We start from the raw sequence: 27309 nt of genomic DNA, 5'->3' as shown, positions 1-27309 counted from the left end.
CCCAAACGAACATACTCGCAACAATCACGCACCAATGACTGAATTTTGACTACTACTCTAGCTAGTAGTGCTATTATTACTGCTGCAGCTACTACTACTACAACAACTACTTCTACTGCCAATGATTGTGGTGCTGGTGCTGCTACTGCAATGCTACTGCTAATATTACTTCTACTTCTTCTACTACTACAAATATTACTGCCACTACTACCAGTCCTACTACCACTACCACTATAACCAGTCTCACTACCACTACCGCTACTACCATCACTACTACTACTACAACTACTGCTACTACTACTACTACTACTACTACTACTACTTCTACTGCTACTACTGCTGCTACTGCTGTTGCTGCTACTGCTGCTGCTACTGCTGCTGCTGCTACTACTGCTGCTACTGCTGCTGCTACTGCTGCTGCTGCTACTGCTGCTACTGCTGCTACTGCGGCTGCTGCTGCTACTCCTGCTGCCGCTACTGCTGCTACTGCTACTGCTGCTGCTGCTACTGCTTCTACTACAGCTACTACTACTTTTACTACAACTACTGCTACTGTTGGTAGTGCTGCAACTGCTACTACACTGCTACTGCTACTATTACTACTCCTGATCCTGCTACTACTACAACTACTACTACCACTACCACCAGTCCCACTACCACTACCACTACTACCAGTCTCACTACCACTACCGCTACTACTACTAATACCACTACTACTACTTCTACTACTACTTCAACTACTACTACTACTACTACTACTACTACTACTACTACTACTACTACTACTACTACTTCTACTACTACTAGTACTACTACTACTACTGCTGCTACTACTAGTACTGCTACTACTACTACTACTGCTGCTACTACTGCTACTACTGCTGCTACTGCTGTTGCTGCCACTGCTGCTGCTAGTGCTGCTGCTACTGCTGCTGCTGCCACTACCACTACCGCTACTACCATCACTACTACTACTACAACTACTGCTACTACTACTACTACTACTACTACTACTACTACTGCTACTACTGCTGCTACCTTAGTTGCTGCTACTGCTGCTGCTGCTGCTGCTTCTACTGCTGCTACTGCTGCTGCTACTGCTGCTGCTTCTGCTGCTGCTGCTACTGCTGCTGCTGCTTCTGCTGCTACTCCTGCTGCCGCTACTGCTGCTACTGCCACTGCTGCTGCTGCTACTGCTTCTACTGAAGTAACTACTACTATTACAACAACTACAACTACTGCTACTGTTGGTAGTGCTGCAACTGCTATTACACTGCTACTGCTACTATTACTACTCCTGATCCTGCTACTACTACAACTACCACTACCACTAGTCCCACTACCACTTCCACTACTACCAGTCTCACAACCACTACCGCTACTACTACTACTACTACTACTACTACAACTATTACTACTTCTACTACTACTACTACTACTACTACTACTACTACTTCTGCTCTACTAGTACTGCTACTACTACTACTACTGCTGCTACTTCTGCTACTACTGCTACTGCTGCTACTGCTACTACATCTGCTGCTGCTACTGCTGCTGCTGCTACTGCTGCTCCTACTGCTGCTGCTGCTGCTACTGCTAATGCTGCTGCTGCTGCTACTGCTGCTGCTGCTGCTACTGCTGCTACTGCTGCTGCCGCTTCTGCTGCTACTGCTACTGCTGCTACTACTACTACTACTACTGCAGCTACTTCTGCTACTATTGCTACTGCTGCTACTCCTTCTACTGCTGCTTCTGCTGTTACTCCTGCTACTGCTATTACTGCTGCTACTGCTGTTGTTGCTACTGCTGCTGCTGCTTCTGCTGCTGCTGCTCCTGATGCTGCTGCTACTACTTCTACTGCAGCTACTACTACTACTACTACTACAACTACTAATACTGTTACTACTGCTACTGCTGCTACTACTGCTGCAGCTGCTGCTACTGCTGCTACTACGCTGCTACTGCTGCTGCTGCTACTGCTGCTGCTGTTACTGCTGCTACTGTTGCTGCTGCTGTTATTGCTGCTACAAGATGCCGCTTTTTTTACTTAAGCTGGAAAAGTTACTATAGCACCTTGCTTGCAGATGAAAAAAATACTCCCACACCTGTCGACACACGACATTTTCCGACGTTCTCTCGACGCTCAATACGACGCGCGACAAATCAGTCGACAGTCAATCTTGACTGTCGACTGATTTGTCGCGCGTCGTATTGAGCGTCGAGAGAATGTCGTGTGTCGACCTAGTGATTTTAGGTCGACAGGCGACATTCTCGCGAAAAATCATATTGACTGTCGACTGATTTGTCGTGCGTCGAGAGAATGTCGCGAGAATGTCGAGTGTCGCGCTCGAAGGTCGACACACGACATTCTCGCGACATTCTCGCGACATTCTCTCGACGCTCAATACGACGCGCGACAAATCAGTCGACAGTCGAGATTTTCTGCGATTTTTTTTTCTAAAACCCAGCTCTATATGCGACACTCAAATATTGATTGTCGCATGATTGTCGCGCGTCGTATTGAGCGTCGAGAGAATGTCGCGAGAATGTCATGTGTCGACATCGAAGGTCGACACGCGACACTCAACTTGGCACTATCCGGATTCCGTAGTTATCAGTGTTTCTTCGAGGATCAGTCCTTGGAAAAAGAGCGAACCTTAATGAAATCAAGGGGGAGGGGCGTATATGCCGTTTCCGCCACATCTGAAACCGCATATGGTAATAATTTTCAGTGTTCTCCAGCTGCGCCGGCTACTTTCCCAAAATATCAATTGAAATGGAGCAAATACACCAGTGTTATTGCTTAGTCGCCGGCTACTTTGAAAATATAACTGGCTTCTGAATTATGCAAAATATTTATATAAAAAATAATTTAGGTTTCTTCTTCTGCATATAAATCAAACATATCGTTTATGAACGAGATATCCGGTGTACTAATATTGATTACCTCAACAAAAATGATGGTTTCCAGAAAAGAGTCAAGTCAAGTAAAATACACATTTACAAAGAACATAGAATGAACAAAAGTATTATGCAAACCAATCAAGTTCATGTAATCACGCTCTTTGTTGTTTTTATTTGATATTAGTTCATATTGTACATTCATAAGTCGTGTACAAGGAAACTTCATTTAGTTTGTTAAATGCCATGAACACAGCATGTTTGCTATACCTAAAGACTTTAGAAGTCAGAGTAATGTGGCCTTGATCTATATATGATTCTTTGGCAATGTTTCAATGTGGCGCCGTGGACATGTCAGGAATTAGATAACATGCCAGACCCCTGAACTTTGACGCAAGACAACAAACTTTTAAAAACCACAAGCAATAAGGAGAAATTTGCCGAGTATTTTCGTAAGATGTAGCAACTAACCAACTCATCTTAATAACATCCATGCAGCTAAAATTCTAGCATGTAATAATGTAAGAAAGTCTAGAGTTTAAACTTATTCTCGAAGAGATACGCATTGCATTGTAAAACAATACATCACTACTAAATGTAATGGTTATCTAGGTCATCCATTTTTTCCACCACCGCTAAAATATGATGTCACTATGTGGTCATACTTAAGTTTTTATCTACGTAGATAATGATTTTTTTTTAGTCAGGAAGTCTATTGTGTTGTTTTTCCATGCAAGCAAGCCCTTGTGTTGGGTCAAATGACATCTGCAGCCAATTGTATAAACACTGGTTAAAAATTACCACGGTAAAACAATTACCACGGTTATTATGGTGGTTAAGTTACCACGCAGTTAATCCGCTTGTACAAAACTTTTTACCGCGCGGTAACTTAACCACGACAATGAACAAATTAACCACGGTAATTATTACCGCAAGGTGCACGCGTATGACGTCATTTTCGCGCACAACTGTCAGCAGAAGATCATAACAAACATGGCGGAGGAAGCAAAACGCACTGTCAAGTCAAAAATGTTCACTTCCAGAGAAGTTGATATAATTGTCGACTTCATGAAGGAGAATGCAAACACAATGCGAAGTAGCCACGCTTCCGCTGGTCCGGGGCCGCCCACAAGGTCAACCAGTTGTGGTTGTCGTTATTGAACAGTGTAAATGCCTGCGGCAGCGGTCCTCGGACCTTAACACAAGTAAAAGAAAAGTGGCGAAATAGTGTACCTATGATTATTTAAGCGCTTGTTCAATCAAATGTACATCTGAAATATTTGGTATGAAACCGGTATAATAGAAACTGAATTGAATTTGTATCCCAAAGTAATTTGATTTAACGTTGATAACTTTTTATTTACTGTACCCGTGTACTGTCCTGTACTGTAGATGAAACAGGCAAAGACAGACATATGCTTGCGAAAGGTAGACAGATCAGCGACAGGTGGTGGCCCGCCTCTACCGAAGATGAGCCAGACCTCGCAGGCCGTGGCTGGGCTTTTCGATCACAGCTCTTCCTTCCATGGCATCTGCGAGGATGCAGATACGGCCATCTCCGGAGACGGTAGGCTAAATAGTGCAGTTAACAGCAAAACTGATTAAAATTGTTATCTTGCTGTGTAGTGTAATATATAACACCAACTTTATATTTTTCCAATACAACCTTGTCTCATGGTCATCGTTATTTGCAGACCCTCAGACCCTATGGCAGATTTTCCCAGCCCATTAAGGAAACTACCATTGCCCTTGGGGATCGAGGATGTCGGCAGCGAAAGTCCGATGGCGATGGAGTCCAGCTGCTGTGCAACGGAGACAAACCCGGGTCCATCGGCAAAGACTTATCTTCAGCGCTCGTCTCCGTTGCTGGTTAGTCAATATAAATTGCCACCATAGAGTCTTTTGATGAGTTTTGCTTTTGCAGACTCTGAACGCGAATTATTTTAGCTACGTTGCTGGTTAGAAATTTACTGTTTTTATCCAAATTCCTTCTTTAAGGTCACTTGAGTTCTTGTCACTTATAAAGAATGGTACATCCTTTAGTAATTTGAGAGCACTCGATATCTTTCATCAAATAAACAATGCATCCGTTGAACATTTACTGTAAGCATTTTCCTAACACTAAAAGATCCATGTTACTGTTCTGACTTATGACACACGAATGATGCTTTTTTTATTTTACACAATAATGGTTTCGTCCACTTTCCCAGAGGGGGGTCAATTTTCCAGCTAAACATATATGTTTCTCGTCGTGTTATTTTTTCTGAGGTTTTAGCTTAATATTCAGTTTTCTCATTATGTACTGTATTATTTGTGGGGGGGGGGTTTCAAAAAAATGTATGGTATAAATATAAACTATCCTAACAAAATCATAACCCCATCACTCTTGCAAATGGAATCACCTGTCAACGTGTAGACTATTGCACTCTATGCACTATTCAATGAGGGTCCAAATGGGGAAATTCTCTCTTTTGCAGCTTTGTTTGCCGACTGTCCAGGCGAGACAACTGGAAAAAGAGCGTCAGCTAGTTCCGCGGACCAAACCAGCAGAATATGATTTAGATTAGATATTTTAAAGGAATGGGAATTATTCATCCAAAGTATAGCTATTCTTATGAAGCTGGAATGATTAATGGCATTTGTTTATGACATTAGTAATTGACATTTGAAATACCATGTGTATGTACAACTTTTTAATTTTAAATTCTTATATTTTATCATGAAAAAAAAATATACATGAGTAATTTAATTTTTTATTGAAGTTATAAGAATCAGTTTCCAATTTTATATCTCTACTGAACAGTATGTATGAAACAAATAAAAACTTTAAAATATCATTTGCTTTAACAACGTTGACTCAATGAAACAAATAATATGATCTTAACATAAAAGATCTATAACATGGTTCTATAATGTAACTATTTTCATCAGAGATGCAGGCAAGATATGGTTCATCAGCAGAAACAGATACAGATTGCAAAAGTAACAAGAAAGAGCCTCAGACTAAGTATGTTTATATTATTGGAACTAGTTTCATTTATATAAACTAAAAATGCAACTTTTAACAATAAAATTACAATGTCATATTCTTTAAATTGAAATTATTTACTAACAATGAAGCTGGCTTACTGAACCAATAGAATCATATCATTGTTTAACAATAACCATAATAACTTAGCTGATGGCTTAATTTAAACATATACAGGTCACTGAAAGAGATGCAGATGCTGTTCAATGCCAAACAAAACAGCTTGGCAGAGAAGCAGGAACATTTCTATGAACGAATGACAGTACTTACTGATATACTCATACAAACATTCCAATAATGAGTGAGTACAAATAAGATTATTACCTAAACATTGTTTCAAAAATATTATATGGTCATTGAACTAATACATTTTGTTCTATTGTTGAATGGCAGTTCTAAGGCTGTAAAACCCACTGAAACAAACAAGGAACCAAACCAAACTATCTGCAGCCAATTGTATAAACACTGGTTAAAAATTACCACGGTAAAACAATGACCACAGTTATTATCGTGGTTAAGTTACCACGCAGTTAATCCGCGTGTACAAAACTTTTTACCGCGCGGTAACTTAACCACGATAATGAACAAATTAACCACGGTAATTATTACCGCAAGGTGCACGCGTATGACGTCATTTTCGCGCACAACTGTCAGCAGAAGATCATAACAAACATGGCGGAGGAAGCAAAACGAACTAAGTCAAAAATGTTCACTTCCAGAGAAGTTGATATAATTGTCGACTTCATGAAGGAGAATGCAAACACAATGCGAAGTAGCCACGCTTCCGCTGGTCCGGGGGCCGCCCACAAGGTCAACCAGTTGTGGTTGTCGTTAGTGAACAGTGTAAATGCCTGCGGCAGCGGTCCTCGGACCTTAACACAGGTAAAAGAAAAGTGGCGAAATAGTGTACGTATGATTATTTAAGCGCTTGTTCAATCAAATGTACATCTGAAATATTTGGTATGAAACCGGTATAATAGAAACTGAATTGAATTTGTATCCCTAAGTAATTTGATTTAACGTTGATAACTTTTTATTTACTGTACCCGTGTACTGTCCTGTACTGTAGATGAAACACGCAAAGACAGACATATGCTTGCGAAAGGTAGACAGATCAGCGACAGGTGGTGGCCCGCCTCTACCGAAGATGAGCCAGACCTCGCAGGCCGTGGCTGGGCTTTTCGATCACAGCTCTTCCTTCCATGGCATCTGCGAGGATGCAGATACGGCCATCTCCGGAGACGGTAGGCTAAATAGTGCAGTTAACAGCGAAACTGATTAAAATTGTTATCTTGCAGTGTAGTGTAATATATAACACCAACTTTATATTTTTCCAATACAACCTTGTCTCATGGTCATCGTTATTTGCAGACCCTCAGACCCTATGGCAGATTTTCCCAGCCCATTAAGGAAACTACCATTGCCCTTGGGGATCGAGGATGTCGGCTGCGAAAGTCCGATGGCGATGGAGTCCAGCTGCTGTGCAACGGAGACAAACCCGGGTCCATCGGCAAAGACTGTATCTTCAGCGCTCGTCTCCGTTGCTGGTTAGTCAATATAAATTGCCACCATAGAGTCTTTTGATGAGTTTTGCTTTTGCAGACTCTGAACGCGAATTATTTTAGCTACGTTGCTGGTTAGAAATTTACTGTTTTTATCCAAATTCCTTCTTTAAGGTCACTTGAGTTCTTGTCACTTATAAAGAATGGTACATCCTTTAGTAATTTGAGAGCACTCGATATCTTTCATCAAATAAACAATGCATCCGTTGAACATTTACTGTAAGCATTTTCCTAACACTAAAAGTTCCATGTTACTGTTCTGACTTATGACACACGAATGATGCTTTTTTTATTTAACACAATCATGGTTTCGTCCACTTTCCCAGAGGGGGGTCAATTTTCCAGCTAAACATATATGTTTCTCGTCGTGTTATCTTTTCTGAGGTTTTAGCTTAATATTCAGTTTTCTCATTATGTACTGTATTATTTGTGGGGTTTTTTTTTCAAAAAAATGTATGGTATAAATATAAACTATCCTAACAAAATCATAACCCCATCACTCTTGCAAATGGAATCACCTGTGAACGTGTAGACTATTGCACTCTGTGCACTATTCAATGAGGGTCCAAATGGGGAAATTCTCTCTTTTGCAGCTTTGTTTGCCGACTGTCCAGGCGAGACAACTGGAAAAAGTGCGTCAGCTAGTTCCGCGGACCAAACCAGCAGAATATGATTTAGATTAGATATTTTAAAGGAATGGGAATTATTCATCCAAAGTACAGCTATTCTAATGAAGCTGGAATGATTAATGGCATTTCTTTATGACATAAGTCATTGACATTTGAAATACCATGTGTATGTACAACTTTTTCATTTTAAATTCTTATATTTTATTATGTAATAAAAATATACATGAGTAATTTAATTTTTTTACTGAAGTTATAAGAATCAGTTTCCAATATTATATCTCTACTGAACAGTTTGTATGAAACAAATAAAAACTTTAAAATATCACTTGCTTTAACAACGTTGACTCAATGAAACAAATAATTTAATCTTAACATAAAAGATCTATAACATGGTTCTATTATGTAACTATTTTCATCAGAGATGCAGGCAAGATGTGGTTCATCAGCAGAAACAGATACAGATTGCAAAAGTAACAAGAAAGAGCCTCAGACTAAGTATGTTTATAAGTATGTTTATATTAGTGGAACTAGTTTCATTTATATAAACTAAAAATGCAACTTTAAACAATAAAATTACAATGTCATATTCTTTAAATTAAAATTATTTACTAACAATGAAGCTGGCTTACTGAACCAATAGAATCATATCATTGTTTAACAATAACCATAACAACTTAGCTGATGGCTTAATTTAAACATATACAGGTCACTGAAAGAGATGCAGATGCTGTTCTATGCCAAACAAAACAGCTTGGCAGACAAGGAAGAACATTTCTATGAACGAATGACAGTACTTACTGATATACTCATACAAAAATTCCAATAATGAGTGAGTACAAAATGAGATTATTACCTAAATATTGTTTCAAAAATATTATATGGTCATTGAACTAATACATTTTGTTCTATTGTTGAATGGTTGTTTTAAGGCTGTAAAACCCACTGAAACAAACAAGGAACCAAACCAAACTATCTGCAGCTAATTGTATAAACACTGGTTCAAAATTACCACGGTAAAAAACAATGACCACGGTTATTATCGTGGTTAAGTTACCACGCAGTTAATCCGCGTGTACAAAACTTTTCACCGCGCGGTAACTTAACCACGATAATGAACAAATTATCCACGGTAATTATTACCGCAAGTTGCACGCGTATGACGTCATTTTCGCGCACAACTGTCAGCAGAAGATCATAACAAACATGGCGGAGGGAGCAAAACGCACTAAGTCAAAAATGTTCACTTCCAGAGAAGTTGATATAATTGTCGACTTCATGAAGGAGAATGCAAACACAATGCGAAGTAGCCACGCTTCCGCTGGTCCGGGGGCCGCCCACAAGGTCAACCAGTTGTGGTTGTCGTTAGTGAACAGTGTAAATGCCTGCGGCAGCGGTCCTCGGACCTTAACACAAGTAAAAGAAAAGTGGCGAAATATTGTACGTATGATTATTTAAGCGCTTGTTCAATCAAATGTACATCTGAAATATTTGGTATGAAACCGGTATAATAAAAACTGAATTGAATTTGTATCCCAAAGTAATTTGATTTAACGTTGATAACTTTTTATTTACTGTACCCGTGTACTGTCCTGTACTGTAGATGAAACACGCAAAGACAGACATATGCTTGCGAAAGGTAGACAGATCAGCGACAGGTGGTGGCCCGCCTCTACCGAAGATGAGCCAGACCTCGCAGGCCGTGGCTGGGCTTTTCGATCACAGCTCTTCCTTCCATGGCATCTGCGAGGATGCAGATACGGCCATCTCCGGAGACTGTAGGCTCAATAGTGCAGTTAACAGCGAAACTGATTAAAATTGTTATCTTGCACTGTAGTGTAATATATAACACCAACTTTATATTTTTCCAACACAACCTTGTATCATGGTCATCGTTATTTTCAGACCCTCAGACCCTATGGCAGATTTGCCCAGCCCATTAAGGAAACTACCATTGCCCTTGGGGATCGAGGATGTCGGCTGCGAAAGTCCGATGGCGATGGAGTCCAGCTGCTATGCAACGGAGACAACCCCGAGTCCATCGGCAAAGACTGTATCTTCAGCGCTCGTCTCCGTTGCTAGTTAATCAATATAAATTGCCACCATAGAGTCTTTTGATGAGTTTTGCTTTGGCAGACTTTGAACGCGAATTATTTTAGCTACGTTGCTGGTTAGAAATTTACTGTTTTTATCCAAATTCCTTCTTTAAGGTCACTTGAGTTCTTGTCACTTATAAAGAATGGTACATCCTTTAGTAATTTGAAAGCACTCGATATCTTTCATCAAATAAACAATGCATCCGTTGAACATTTACTGTAAGCATTTTCCTAACACTAAAAGTTCCATGTTACTGTTCTGACTTATGACACACGAATGATGCTTTTTTTATTTTACACAATCTTGGTTTCGCCCACTTTCCCAGAGGGGGGTCAATTTTCCAGCTAAACATATATGTTTCTCGTCGTGTTATCTTTTCTGAGGTTTTAGCTTAATATTCAGTTTTCTCATTATGTACTGTATTATTTGTGGGTTTTTTTTTCAAAAAAGTGTTGTATGGTGTAAATATAAACTATCCTAACAAAATCATAACCCCATTACTCTTGCAAATGGAATCACCTGTCAACGTGTAGACTATTGCACTCTGTGCACTATTCAATGAGGGTCCAAATGGGGAAATTCTCTCTTTTGCAGCTTTGTTTGCCGACTGTCCAGGCGAGACAACTGGAAAAAGTGCGTCAGCTAGTTCCGCGGACCAAACCAGCAGTAATATGATTTAGATAAGATATTTTAAAGGAATGGGAATTATTCATCCAAAGTATAGCTATTCTTATGAAGCTGGAATGATTAATGGCATTTCTTTATGACATTAGTCATTGACATTTGAAATACCATGTGTATGTACAACTTTTTCATTTTAAATTCTTATATTTTATATATTTTATCATGTTATAAAAATATACATGAGTAATTTATTTATTTTTATTGAAGTTATAAGAATCAGTTTCCAATATTATATCTCTACTGAACAGTATGTATGAAACAAATAAAAACTTTAAAATATCACTTGCTTTAACAACGTTGACTCAATGAAACAAATAATATGATCTTAACATAAAAGATCTATAACATGATTCTATTATGTAACTATTTTCATCAGAGATGCTGCTTCTACATGGATTTTACCTGAAATGTGCCAAAAATTTGTTCGAATCCTGTTCAAAACCTGCTATGATGCACAAATATTGCCACTGATGAGTTTTTTCACTTATTAAGTCATATGTTACATCTGCTTTGCCTATTAGAATCGAAAGTGATGCATTGTATGGAGTCTAAGTGCTGCATGTATAATGTAAGCAAGTTCGGCTATTCTACCTTAATTCTTGACGGGAAACGCTGTCACGCGTGACGCATTCAACGGCAACTTTTATGAATAAATCTATGTGTCATATTACGGGAACTTTATGATATTTCTCAAAACAGATTATACCTATTGGAAAAGTGCCTTTAATTCAAATTTGAAGGGGTTGGGTTCTCTTAAAGGTCACATAACCCCAAATCTCCTGTTTGTAGGGTTACATGCAGTCAACTTGATACTAAGCACACATTGTTCAGTGCATGCTGCCTAGGATTTGTAAAATACATTGCAAATGGTATGTTTTGGTATCAAATTGAAGGTATTTTTGTAAGCAATCCGAAAAAAGGCCATTTTGTGGTCTACTTTTTCTGTTGATGGTTCCCGGCTTTGAAGGTAGGTCATACTATTTGAGCCCAAAATGGCCGCCTCCACAGGTGTCAAAACCGGTGTGCTACTTTAAGGAAATATTTTGAGTTACAACGTCTAGAATGACATGATTTTTTTTCAAAAGATTATGCATTTATCTTTCCAATGATGTATGATGATATAGTGGCTATACGCTTGATCATGGTAAAAAATGATATCGAACTTTAACTATTTTATATGTAATATAGAAGGAAATTAATTCCGCATGCGTAACCAGGAAGCCATTTTTTTCTGGTCGTCTCGATCGTATTTTTGAGCGTCTGCAGTAATCGATTTAAAAGGTTACGAAACACTATATTTGGCATTCGTATTCAGCGTCAAAATCGTTTCTGCGAGATTGCGTTTTTTTCTCCACAAAATAAAAAAAAACACTCTTGCCCTATGGTTACAGAAGGACACAAAAATGAGTGCGAGCGGTAAACTAAAAAAATTCAATTTTGAAAAAATAGGTGCGGCAAATCCGACGACCAACAAATCAATTTGGAGTGGCCTAAACTCATCGTTAGTTTACAATTTGATGGACAACAGACACCAAATTGTGATTTTAATAAAATTATATCATCATGCGACATGTTTATGACCATGATCATAGTAATGACGTCACAATTAACATGAATGGTTATGACGCTCGTTTAATGTCGCTTATAAATTAAGCGTTCGATCAATGCGATTGCGCTCAATATGCAAATCAATTGCTCTTCACTCGTGAAAATATGTTTATATGACCGCTCATTGGTAATAAGATCTTTCACTTTAATCAACAAATATCCTCAATTTCTTAATAAATCTTCATTTACACATATTTTTATCATTATTGAATGTACTCACGATAAAATTATACGGTTATATTATTTATTTAAAAAATGTTAAAAAATAAACATGTATTATATGCAATAATGTAGCGGGTATATCCTTAAACACATATTTAGTAATTACATATCCGTATATGTGTAATTATTGTATACCATACTTTAATAAATATACTTGCGATCACAAATCGTATTGCCTTTGTTGTACTAGCATTCTGTTTAATGTTTGCCATTAAACAATTTTATTCACATATGAAAACGAGTTGAATATGATAAATACATACGCTTACATATATATGGTATCATTAAATTTGCTTAATATTTAATATTTAATGTGTGCAAATGCATTTTTGTAATCATATATTATATAAACATTAGAAGGAACCTGATCATTATTTTAAATGATAATAAATGCTTAATTTTAGCATTATAAGTTTAAGTTTTGATTTCCATGCAGTGATTTGATTTAAGGTGTATTTGTATTGTGGTTTAAGTTCCGTTAATACACTCGGTGTGATACATATAGGATGCATACGAGCCTGAAATACCTTATTTATTTATACAATATTGCTTTCAATATACATATCTATATGTGATCATTTATAACAATCACGATTCATTAATCGTCGTTTTAATATGTGATTGCCACTTAAACAAGTTAAGGCTAGCTATCAGTGTGCAATTGAAATATATTATAACAGGTTCCTGTTGTAAGTGCTTTGCGGAAGCTTAGTCGTGTGAAGTGCTCGTGCAACAACATTGACGGTGACACTTAAATAAATCTTGGAACTGCTCTACGTGAAACTCAACTCTTAGGAAGAGAACTTTCTGGTTACATATAAATTGTTAACAAGTACACGCCTCATTTACCCTAGACTTAAGCAAAACTATAAATTCGTTGTTCCTAAATCAGTTCTGTTCTAAAAACGATTATCAATAAAAAAATTATCATGCATGTGAAAACTTTTGTTTGCGGGTTACTTTTATAACAGAAAAACAGGATTTTAAAGAAAACGAGTTTTTTTGGCGTGCATCTTGTCTCTATGGTTAATTCGCCAATTCAATAATGGACTATTTTAACTGGTTAAAATAAATAGTCGTTTAACAAGTTTTTCTGTGACATTGTTTAGTTAAAAGTTGGACTTACTTCGACACTAATGAACTTTTTTCGATATCTCAAAAACACGTGAAAACTTGACAAAACGACATTTGATATCAGTAACTTGCCAGAAACTGCAACTGCAGCTGAGTACACATATATGTACTTCAAGCCCAGATTTCTCGTATCACGAGTAAATGTAATGGTCTAATTTTCTTGATCTTGCTTTTCATAAGAAATATAAAGATATGCAGTCAACTCATTCTTTATCACAATATTGCCCTAATACTGAGACACAATTTTCTCTTTAAATATGATTATTTGACATTCGTGTTAACAGGATGCCTTATTTCAGACAACACCTTGTTGTTTGGATTGTGTGGTGTATTTAAAGGGGCCTTTTCACGTTTGGGTAAATTGACAAATTGAAAAAAGTTGTTTCAGATTCGCAAATTTTCGTTTTAATTATGATATTTGTGAGGAAACAGTTATACTGAACATTTACCATGCTCTAAAATAGCCAGTATATGCATCTTTTAACAATTTAAAAACCTGAAAATTATAAAGCGTTGCAACGCGAAACGAATTATTAATTTGGAGAGTTCTGTTGTTGTCGTTACATTTTGTGAAACTACGAGGATTGCTTATATAAAGTATAAAATACATCTTACACTGTATCAGGAAGGATGGCCGAGTGATCTGAATGGGAAACTTTTTACTCCAGGTCTCAATGGGTCAGTGGTTCGAGCCCTGCTGAGGGTTAACTTTTTTTCATTTTTAATTTTATTCTTGATTTTTTACTGGAGCTTTTTAGATCCGATGTCTACATTTATTAATATAAAGCATTTAATGACAAACTTCAAAACATGCCAAAATCTGTGAAAAGGCCCCTTTAAAGATTTGATTTTATTTCATTAAAAAAAAAATATCACATGATAGATACTTCTGATCTCTGCATTGCACATTATCTTTGACGGATCAATGATGGTACAACCTCGTGTATTTATCGAAAAGAAGGCACGCTCTAAGCATAACATAGGCCTTTACAATTGATATGAATACCTTATTTCGTTTTCGAACTCGCTTTTGTAGATAAAAGTACGACGAGCAGGAACAGGAACAAACTCCCACACAGAAAACTGTGGGTAAATTTTCAAAGTATCGGCGGTTGCTTCAAATGTCACATTCGAAATAAGTAAATGGCTTTTCTAACTGGCTTAAACAATCATTTAATTATCTCACCACACGTGATAGACAATCATTTTCTATTGCACGATTGAGTGACAAATACTTCGGTGTAAACATATTTTATTTCACGAACAAACATGGTATACATTTGCATAGCATATACAATTACAACTGAGCCATATTGTTCCAAAAAATGATTAGAACAAAAGATCAGGATCTTATAGGGTTCATCTCCATAAATATATATATATATATATATATATATATATATATATATATATATATATATATATATATATATATATATATATATATATATATATATATATATATATATATATATATATATATATATATTAACCTTCGTATATATATCAATATTACTATATTAACAGTATCACTAAAAAGCGTATGTATTATTACGTGTAGACATTTTTATGCAAGGATTTCAACGGAAGCCAGAATCCGAATTCGGATAAGCGTACAGGTAGAAGATATCGGCCGAAATATGCAGTATTATTCTTTTAGCAAACATCATTAATAAATAATATACTATTATAACCTTATATGGAATTATATCGCATTTTATGAATTATTACCGATTAAATTTTCAAAATCCACAAATGTATGACTAGTAATGTACTACCATGTGTGCAATATAACAATATGCAACATCGGTTGATGGCTACTTTCAGTATATGCTTGTACATGTATTCAAAACAGCTTGTATTAAAAACTTTGACAGCGTTGAGGAAGTCCTAAATGTTTATGTTTTCAACTTAACCTTTTTACAACTTCTCTCGAACTAGCATCATGTAATGGAGTGTTGTATTACACTATCCTGATGCTTTCATTTTTTTGAGCACCCTAATACATAGTGTATGCAATAAACTTTTAAAGTTGCTGCAAAGTACACGCAAATATATATACAAATTTTATTTTGAACTCCCATGTTTGCAATTAACGCTGAATATAGATCTATTTTTTAAAGATACCGGTAATAATTTTACGTTTTTTGTAAATTGATGTCTGGAATGATTAAGCCTGTGGCACTGATCATTTTTGTCTCCGATAATTTATTCACAAACACTAGTCTTTGTTGAGCGTTTACATTGTCACAGTAGGGTCTCCGATAAGATTATAAAGTACGTTCGTATCGAAATATATGTGGATTTAACGCGACTAAGAATGGTTCCGAAAAACATCCGCGAAATTAGTCGGGTTTTAACGATATTTTTCAACAACAACTAATCTAATCTAAATCATCGCCGTATATCTTTTTGCATATACACATCTAGTTTTTGTTTGAACTGAGAAATATTTACCATATGTCAGTGGCAAACATGCATATAGATGTTTCATACGTGTATGTTTACTTTTATCAATAATCGATTATTGATAATCTTCGAGGGATACCGATTGACTTTGTACTAAGAAGGGCGGAGTATTGAAAAATATAGTTCAAGTTCAAAATCTTGAACCAAATCAATCAGAATCGTGTTAGAATCGAAATTATATTTTTTTATGATGGTTTGTTGTCGAATAACCCACAGTAAGGAGTATAGATGCGTGTTATCAAATCACTAGTGCTTCGCACTCGTGATTTAATTCCTACGCATCTATACTCCTTTTTGTGGGTTATTCGACAACAAACTATCAAAGAAAAATGTATTTCTTAACTAGACGGACATGGTCATGGTATACTGAAAACATCTCTGTTTGATGGAACATGCATTAACTACCTGAATACGACTTTTCAATGCACAGAAACACATTTATCTTCCAACATAAAAGTAAACAAACACGTATGAAACATCTATACGCATGTTTGCCACTGACATATGGCAAGTTTGAATTAGATACTGATTTCTTTTCCTGGTAATGCCTGATGTGAACAGTATTGTTCTACCAATAGTGTCATTGTAGTGCATACAAAATGGTATACATGAAAGCCTTTACAAGGAAATAGTTATAATAGTATCTTAATATAGAATAAATGTATTGCATGATAACAGCCAAGTGTACAGTACATAGAATTTAAATTAACAAGCTGTAAATATAGAACGATCTGATAATACGGGTCAACACAACCGAAACTGAGCATGCTCAAAGAAGCCTGGCTAAACATGCACGTGTTTGAGGTGGAATATGTATTGGTCAATCTCGAAAATGTGGTTAAAAATACAAACATTTTAATTGCGAAACTGATCGTCTAAAAAACTAATAGAAACAGAAACGTGTTATTAGGCTCGGGTTCGGTATTTGGGTTATTAGAGTTATCTAAGAATTACCAATCGTTCAAAAACACATTAAACGCTTACTAACATAAACACAAAACTATATAAAACTTCATGTAAACTTCATTAAATAAACAAAGTGAAACGTTCACATGCTGTTAAATTTGATTAAGCTTTCTTTTATTAAACTCGAAGTAAAGCGACAGACTAACGGCATTGGGCTCAGCAACGTTTTTTAATGATCCCCGATATGGCCGAACAAAAAATACTTCGGAATTCATGTCCGGATTCATATGGGCTCGGGATCAGATGTACTAGATAGCTAAATCTCGGCCCGACTTTGGCATTAAGCCGTCATTCAACCTACACTTGCCCCATTCAAAACTTCGACTGCTTAGCTTAACCCTTTTCGTCGTCGGTCAGCTTGAATTTTGTTAACATGCGACCATAAATACAATACCCGATTTTCATAGAAACATGTAAAGAAGACAGACGCTGATATGCTGAGTCTTATCAGTTATTAGCGTTTCTTCGAAGATCAGTCCTTGGAAAAAGAGCGAACCGTGGTGAAATTAAGGGAGGAGGGGAGGAGGGGCGTATGCCGTTTCCGCACCTCTGAAACCGCATATGGTAATAATTATGCAAAATATTAATATAAAAAAAATAATTTAGGTTTCTTCGTCTGCATATAAATCAAACATATCGTTTATGAACGAGATATCCGGTGTACTAATATTGATTACCTCAACAAAAATGATGGTTACCAGAATAGATACTTCAAGTCAAGTAAAATACACATATGTACAAAAAACATATAATGAACATAACGAGTATGCAAACCAATCAAGTCCATGTATACACGCTCTTTGCTTTATGTTTGATATTAGTTTATCTAGTACATTGCTAAGTCGTGAACAAGGAAACTTCATTTGGTTTGTTAAAGGCCATGCAAACAGCGTGTTTGCTATACCTAAAGACTTTAGAAGTCAGAGTAATGTGACCTTGATAGTGATGTGTAACCTGTCCACCTAATTAGCGAGTGTGCTTTGAAGCGTGTCAATCTATTCTCTGTGACCAGGAAGCTTGCAGCAGAAGTTTGCAAAGTTGATCAACAGGGAAAGACAGTCGAAATTGTATCTGGGTTCAAAACTTCCTTGTTCGGCGTCCATATTTGTTGACAGCTCGGTTTCTTGCGTCTGCGTAGTTTAATTTCATCGGTTGACTTTAGTTGAAGTTATCGCCTAACTTTGTTGGTGATTTATGATACACGCACCTTTACCTGTGAAATTGGAACACTTGAAAGTACTTTAGGTGTGGTGTTGACAGTTTTGAATGTGACAACGCCCGTTTCGATTTTGAAATGATCGATAAGGATAAAATAATCATATGGGCGCTAGTAAGTATATTTTAATTTACTAATTTAGTTAATTTTGCTATAATTTTACGATCAGCACAACATAAACATTGACTGATTGAGTTCGAGAAATATTGAAATGAATTATCACATTTAGTTTGCACTATGAACATGTTAAAAATTACTTAGCTTAACTAAAACATATGTCACTTCATATTTTAATGATGCAAACTTAAGGTATTACACCTTAAAGGGACCTTTTCACAGATTTTGGCATGTATTGAAGTTTGTCAATAAATGCTTTAAAGTCATAAATGTTAACATTGGGACTAAATAGCTCCTGTAGAAAAAAAACTTTTTAAAAAGACAAAAGTAATTAACTGGGCTTGAATCACTGACCCTTTGAGTGAAATTCTAATGCTTAAACCACTAGGCCATCCATCCTGATACAGTGAGTGGTGTATTTTATACTTTACATAAGCAATCCTCGTTGTGTCACAAAATGTAACGATACCAACAAAACTCTCCAAAAGATTTGATAGTTTCCTGTTTGTAACGCTTTATAAATTTCATGTTTTTAAATCGTCGAAAGATACATGTAATGGATAATTTAGAGCATTGGGAATGTTCAGTATTACTGTTTCCTTGCAAATATTGTAACCATCCCTTAATTATTCTCATAGTATCGGCCCTCCTCATTGTATCATGCCTTTGACGAAAATCCCTCCAGAAATGCTGAACAGCCATTCGCCGAATTAGCCAATGGCTACAAATAAGAAAATTTGGCTAAAGAAAATTCCATCTGGCTGCAAGGTTTTCTACATTGTCACCCATAAAATATCCAAAATAATAAGAATTAAGCCACAAAGAGGTAATTTAACTACAGAAAATGTTTTTCCACTTTTAGAAGTTAAAATTGATTTGTGGTTTATTAATGACTACTACAAAGATTTTTCTCATGATTTCCGTTTTTCATTTGAAAGTAGGTCTTGTCATGTTTATTCCAGGCCAATATTATGATTACACATAATTGTGTTAGTTTGTTTTTGGTTTATTAGTAGGTTTATCAAATGTTGTGCAAGTCGCTTATTTGTGAAAAAATAAAATAAAATAATTTAAGAAAATCATGAACAAGAGTTTCATTTCTCCATTTAAAAACTTTTTTATAGAAAAAGAACATGCCCATACATGTAGTAACAAACCTTAGCAACCAATCAGAAGGGCCAATAGTATGAGAAACGGTGTACAACTGTACATGATACTGATTACTACATGGAGCTTAGTCTCGCCAGTATTTTGGCAAAACATTACTGATTTTAATTTAGTTTTTGTTGCTATGTCCAAGAATACACATTAAACTATAGATTGCAGACGTATTAAACATATAAGTTTTCAATATTTTTGCTAAAATATTTAGATGTTTTCATTAAGAGGGCCGATACTAGGGATACACATGCTACAACAAAATTGTGTGAATCTGAAACAATTTTTTTCAATTTTGTCAATTTACCAAAATGTGAAAAGGTCCTTTTAATATTCATTTTTAAATGGACTTTTATTGTGATTACCTTTAAAAAATATATTTTGTTTAATCATTTTGGGGTTTGGGCCTGAAAAGACAAGAACAAGTGTTTATATAACTACTTCATCCTTTTCATTAACATCGAATACCCAGGCCTGCAAAACTACTGTCACTTGTTGGATACTAACACATTGTTGCTATTATTAAATCAATGCACCCATATCAAACAACATCACCTTGATCCAATTGGGACTTAAGTGGACTTGATCACAGATTTTTATGCTCCCCGAAATAAAATTTTGGCTGAGCATATTTTCTGTCACGCTTTTGTTACAGTTTCTCATAGGGCCTTCAATACTTTACCAATCTCTTTCATATTTGGCATGTAGGTACCTTGCATGGACCTCTACCTTTTAATGAGGTTTGATTTCACTGGGGTCAAGGTTACCAAGGCTAATAATAATAGATTTTTTGTCACGCTTTTGTTACAGTTTCTCATAGGGCCTTCAATACTTTACCAATCTCTTTCATATTTGGCATGTAGGTACCTTGCAAGGACCTCTACCTTTTGATGAGGTCACTGGGGTCAAGGTCTAGGTCACCGAGGATAATAATAATTTTTATGTCCCCCACTATAGTAGTGGGGGACATATTGTTTTTGCCCTGTCTGTTGGTTAGTCTGTTGGTTGGTTTGGGCCAACTTTAACATTTTGCAATAACTTTTGCTATATTGAATATAGCAACTTGATATTTGGCATGCATGTGTATCTCATGGAGCTGCACATTTTGAGTGGTGAAAGGTCAAGGTCATCCTTCAAGGTCAGAGGTCAAATAGATGTGGCCAAAATTGCTCATTTTATGAATACTTTTGCAATATTGAAGATAGCAACTTGATATTTGGCATGCATGTGTATCTCATGGAGCTGCACATTTTGAGTGGTGAAAGGTCAAGATCAAGGTCATCCTTCAAGGTCAGAGGTCAAATATATGTGGCCCAAATTGCTTTTTTATGAATACTGTTGCAATATTGAAGATAGCTACTTGATATTTGGCATGCATGTGTAACTAAATATGGAGCTGCACATTTTGAGTGGTGAAAGGTCAAGGTCATCCTTCTAGGTCAAATATATGGGTCAAATTGCTCATGTAATGTAACTTCTGCAATATTGAAGCTAGCAATGCATTTGTTTCTCATGGAGCTGCACATTTTGAGTGGTGAAGGGTCAAGGTCAAGGTCATCCTTCAAGGTCAAACGTCATATAGGGGGACATTGTGTTTCACAAACACATCTTGTTTTTAGCAAGTTATCAACACATAGATTAACAAAGCGCATCATCGGGTAGCATCCATCAGTTTCACTGATATTCTTGTTTTTTAAAGATTATTAATAAAAGTGGTTTATTGATAAATGTACATAGCAGAATAATAGAACACCAGTTTTATAACAAGAATAGAATTTTAGAAAGAAAAAAAGACAGAAAAAAGGTTTACCTAATCTGGGTGCGAACCAGTGATCTTTGGATTAAAATGCTTTAGCCTTATAACCACTTTAGTTTCCTCACAGTTCCATCATATTAAATGCATTTTATATGCTATGCTACATAAGCAATGAACTAGTTGTCACGAAATATAACAGACCCAACAGAAACTTTATTATTAAAATTATTATTTTGTAAGGCTGTGTAGATTTCTCAATTTTAGATGATGATTTATCATTTAAAAAAATGTGAATTTTAAATTTTAGTCATTTGCATTATTTTGCAGTTTTTTTTATGGTGATCTTTATTTTTAGAATCTGAGACAAAAGTTTGAAAATGGGCATTTTGGCAATATGTGAACAAGTCCTTTTAAAAGAAATCAAAATTGAGTTTGGGAGTTTTACAATTTATGATATCTTCACATCAAAACTTGCATAAAACACTTATAGCCTCATATTCTGTACTTAAGATCTACTTAAACTTTCATCAGCAAATATGGTATTTTGCAATCTTGCATGCTCCTTCAAATCTCATTTCTTGAAAAGAGTTTCTAAAGTGGGTCTCGTGTCAAGTTATCTCATTATTATTCATACATGCCAGAATTTTTTAGGTCCAAAGCGGGACATTCCATAAAAAATTGTCGGGACATTTGACCAAAAAGCAGGACACCTAAAACGATCTATCATTCCACCTTTACTGTAGTCAGTATAGTACTAACAAAAACTCTTGATACTTTTATTCAAGACATAAAACATCTGATATGAAACATGAAATCTAAAACATAACATTAACAGTTTTATTTAATAAGACAATAGCAAACAACGAAGATAATATTCATCTTTTTAGAGTACAAATTCTGGAACATTACGACAACAATACTCATTATATTACTTTCAATGGCAAACATTAACGCAGGGGAGGCTATCCAGGACACTGAAAGTAAGGGTTACAGTAAACTATCTACCGAACAGTTACAACACGTTGTTTTTATTACAATAACACAAGACAAGATGGGTACCACTTTTACTGTTTATTGCGATGTTTTTTAAGCATGTATCCATGCGCAGTTTGTTACTTGTCAATTGTCGCGGCTTAATTGGAGTAGGGTCAAACTGTCATGCATAGCACCTGGTTGTTTTTATTACAATTACACCCAATTACACTAGACAGGATGGGTATCACTTATTGGACTGTTTGTTGCGATTTTGGTATATTATATATTGGATTATCCCGCTATTTTGGAACTAAACATTGAATGTAAAAGACTCATTAATGACGTAGAGTTAATTTTACAAAACAATTGTTTTGTAAACTGTTTCAAACAAAGACAAAAACAAACACGTTTTCAACATTTATTTCATTATAATACAACTATCGATAGCAATAAGCGACCACTATCTTGAAGACCACCATGGTGTGAATGCCTGATAAAATCAATAATTAGCTGATAAGGTGTCATAAACAACACTAGTACACACGAGAAGTAGAATCGGATTGTAAATTGGGGGCAATAAAGTGATTAGCGGTGGTAAGTGTTAGCGAAACAGAGCTTGAATAGCGATTTTTATTGGGAACCTATAGACCTTACATCGTTTTTTACGAATGTCGGGACAAATCGTCTCATATCGGGACGCCGGGACAAAGGGCCCAAAAGCGGGACTGTCCCGCCGAGATCGGGACGTCTGGCATGTATGTTATTATTATATGATGTAGTGCGCTGTAAACTGTATATATTTTATGTGTGAAAATAAAGTTATAACATTTGAAGAAAAAGTTACTTCCCAAGCATATAAAGTTGTTCTTGTACATTTTACAGAGTAAAGAAAATGCTAAAAAATATTAAAGTATGAAAATATCTTTCGAGATTGTTTAATAATACACCTTTTAGGGGTTGTTTTTGTTTGCAGATGCTCTGAAAATGGGAAAACAAAGAAGAGTGTATTATTAGAGCTTTCATGAACGTAAAGTTTGCACATAAACAGAATTTTCCACACAAAAAAGACACTAAAATAATGCATATTCTTAAATCAATGCATATATTTATCATGTTATATTGATAAACTGATGAAAAAATACCATTTCCAAGTGCATAAAAGATAAAACCATACATACCCCATGTGTTAAATTTTTTATTCAAAATCTTAACTCATAACTGAGATATTCAAGTTTGAAAATTGTTGCGTTAGAAAAGTCTTCAAGTGTATATGAACATTCAGACAGAATCAGCAACCAAGACCAATAATTGTGATTCAGAACAGCTTTTAGGAGGATTATGCGCCCTGTTGTATAAAATTTGGGGACGGTTGGCATGCAAGATGAAATGCAGGTTAAGGTTTGCATGCAACAAGTATAAATCCAGATGTTATTTTTTTCACCATTTTTGGAACGGGGCTGGGTTCCTTTGTATTGGGAAAAATCACATTGTTTTGGTTTAAATTTGTAAATTTATGTATTTTTTTGGCTCACAAATACTTTAAAATATGGCATTAGTGTTTTCAACAATATATTTACTAAGGTTCAAAGCATAGAGCTTCATAAAGAAATTAACTTTAATAATGTTGCAATTTATTTACCAATTTTTTTTAAAAAAGATTGAAGACTTCAATTTGAAATTTAGGCAGTCATTTGGAATAAAAACATACTTTTTTTACATTAGGAATGTGGCCAGATAACGGCTCAAAAATTGACAAAAAAACCCTGATATCTCTGAAACAGCTACATATATTGAATTAAAACTTCACTCATGTTTTAGGGATCATCATGTTAGGTTGCAAACCCAGGCCCATAACTGAGCTGCAAAATCAGCAGAATTATGCCCTTTTTTGTACTTTCAGGTTAATGTTTGTGTGAAGCAACTGCTATCTTAAGCTGACTTTTACACCTAATATGGGACTGCATATGGGGCAAGTTGGGTCAAGGTCACTGTTGCTAAAAGAATATAAAAAAGTTTGCATTCAGAAACTTAGATTAGGGTGGAGATACATGTATGCGAAAAAAAAATTGTATGTTAGTTACTTGATGAGCATGAGAGGGACTGAATTTGGGACCAGTGATAGAATAACATGTTGACTTGGGAAACAGTTATTTTTGCAAAAAATGATATTACAGCAATGTGCTAATGTAAAAGTGGAACAGTCTGCATGTAATAATTACTTCGAGAGCACTATTTATGATATTTTGTTTTTGTTTATTTACAAGCGCAGGGTTCTAAAATCTTGTTTTCAAAAAACAATCGCCTTTTCATATTGGAAGACAATCAAAATTAATGGTGTCAGAATATTAAAATATGTGATCTACAATTTCAACTTAAAATATTAAGTTTTAAACAATCCTTTCTGCTCTTGGAGTGGTTATAGTCTAAATATGTCATTTTCGGACATGTTGATTTTATGTGACTTTGTTTAATTTATCTGATTTTCAAAATTTAATATCATACATATTCATTGAGAGTTGTTAAAAAAGATGACCATTTGTTAAGCAAACATTTAATGAGTATGATACAGTACATTTTGCCTTTATGTTATGACATTTAACCAGGATATGAGTTTACACTGTAATCATATCTTTATGCAAATTGACTTTGCCAGCAAGGCAAAAATTCATAGCTAGTTGCCACCCTGGCATGGACACATCAACAATTAAAAATAAGTTAATTATTCACCATAACTTAAAAAACTACCATGTACTTAACCAGCGATAATATATACTTCTCAACATGAATCCCAATACTTTCTGGAAGAAGCAAACGCATGAAGAAGCACTATTATTTCTCTGATGATGATACTTCGGTATAATGATTGCCATTATCCAAGCAACATAAGTCTAACCTTTGAGTAAGAATGAGTAATAATTTTGTTTGTTTAGAACTACAGTTACTGAGATACTAAATTTGCATTAGCATGTGACAAATGACCTACCGTATACTTGCGCTTATAAGACGCCCTTGCTTATAAGACGCACCCCGAGTTCGGACTTTATAATGGGTGGATTTAAGACTGACCCGCGTGTAAGACGCGGTCAAATTTTGCCGTTTTCATCGCCCGAAAAAATGGTCGATAAACGGTAGAATGTTAAAGAAAATCATCAATAAGTAACACATTGACAATATTTCAAACTCGCGCTGCATACAATTAGTAATTCACGCAAGTCTAAAAAATAAAACAATCAAACAACAAAGTAAATACTATTTGTTTATTTTATGATATATTAGTGGGTTTTAATTTTATTTTCAAGTATTATTCATGCAATAAAAATAATTATCAAATTATCAAAATTTCTAACAATTGCGTATTTAATAATTGCCCTAACAATTGCAAACATACCTTCGTAATATCAATACACAAGCAAAATTGATCGTATAAAACATCTTAATTGTATTGTTTGACAGGTATTGAAAACTAATAGGCAGATATTTTGAAAGCGTTTAGTTTTATTACCTAGATTATGCAAATTTTACGCCCATTGTCTATCAACAATAGGTAACGCCTTCTTTCATAAAATTAGCCAATCGCGTGATAGAGTGATAGACTCCGAAGCGCAGATCGAAGAAAGAAAGCCATATGCGGATAATTGCATGCGGTCGCTCTTTGCTCCCGTCGTTGTTGGCCCCTAATAAATAAGGTGTCATTGGCATTAGGGGGTCGTCTGAATAAACGTGTTTCTTTAACAATTGACAGTTGCAAACTGCGGGTAACTTATTTCAGAGGATACCCTAATTGCCAATTATGTCTTAATTGACAATTAACGACGTCAAACAAAGACGATCAGGTGATACAAACTTGTCAAGTGGCACTTGTAATTGGCAGCGTGTTTATTAAACAATTGACAGTTTCAAACTGAGAAATGATTTTGCTGTTGTTATAAGCATGTTGGCATCGTGTCTCCGCGTACACACGTATACTATAATGGCCAATTTATATGACATTTAATGACGTCTCGCGCAGACAATCAGATGATACAAACTTTTCAAGAATAATCACGGATAATATAACGTCTTACGTCCCAAAAATAACCAAATTCAAATTCAAATAAAAGACGACAATATCAATTACGATACATTTTATCACAAGTAAATCGGTAACTGAACATAGCGTTCCTATACACGGTACCGGCCAATACAGACTTTAGAGAAAATGCAAATGGCTGCCGCGATGATTCAAAACAACTGACAAGTGTCCAACATAAGCCCAGTAAACTTGATATTTTGAATTTTTTTGTTTATTTTCACCAGTATCTCGCTTATAAGACGCGACCCCAACTATAACTTATTAATTTGAGTGTTAAATTGCGTCTTACAAGCGAAAGTATACGGTACATGATTGCTGCATGCTTATCACTGATAAATGATGACTATTTTCAGAAAATATAATTACTAATATTAATAAAAAGGTTTCAGACTAATTCAGTCATACCTTTTAACCAAATGCAAAATATTTTCAAACTATAAAACAGTCAAAAAGCAAAAACCTAATAAGGTTAAGTGGCTGATTCTGCAAAGGGAATGTGAACATCCTTTAGATGATAGGAAGTATAGTTATAACTTGATCCAAATATTGGGACTCCAACAAATCCGGTTGGGACATGACATTTGTCTGCTTTGAGAAACAGTGAAATTCTGGGATAATGTCAACACTGATTAAACATGTGTAAAAGAATGGACTAACAAAGCTTTAAATAAAAATATATATTAATTCTGTAGTATTCAGAAATATATTTAGCTAAAGG

At 35.5% G+C, this 27309-nt stretch overlaps 1 protein-coding gene and 2 long non-coding RNA genes across 3 annotated transcripts in view; 2 read left to right on the top strand and 1 right to left on the bottom strand.

Moving 5' to 3' along the window:
• LOC127848557 (receptor-type tyrosine-protein phosphatase eta-like) overlaps positions 1-27309 on the top strand; it is a 415812-nt gene that overhangs the window by 128416 nt on the left and 260087 nt on the right. The window lies entirely within an intron of this gene.
• On the bottom strand, positions 5749-10823 carry LOC127848857 (uncharacterized). The gene is made up of 3 exons (XR_008034795.1): positions 10067-10823; positions 6976-7343; positions 5749-6801 (listed from the first exon to the last, which is right to left on the bottom strand). It is a non-coding gene; the product is annotated as an uncharacterized LOC127848857 (long non-coding RNA).
• The window catches only part of LOC127848849 (uncharacterized), a 225964-nt gene continuing 219417 nt past the window's right edge, over positions 20763-27309 (top strand). The window contains exon 1 of the long non-coding RNA XR_008034792.1: positions 20763-21085. This is a non-coding gene — a long non-coding RNA (uncharacterized LOC127848849). The remainder of the gene's footprint in view (positions 21086-27309) is intronic.

This window comes from Dreissena polymorpha, chromosome 1 (assembly GCF_020536995.1).
Source record: "Dreissena polymorpha isolate Duluth1 chromosome 1, UMN_Dpol_1.0, whole genome shotgun sequence".
Lineage (NCBI taxonomy): Eukaryota > Metazoa > Mollusca > Bivalvia > Myida > Dreissenidae > Dreissena > Dreissena polymorpha.
Note: the sequence above shows the minus strand (reverse complement) of the source record. Positions and strands in the feature narration are given on the sequence as shown.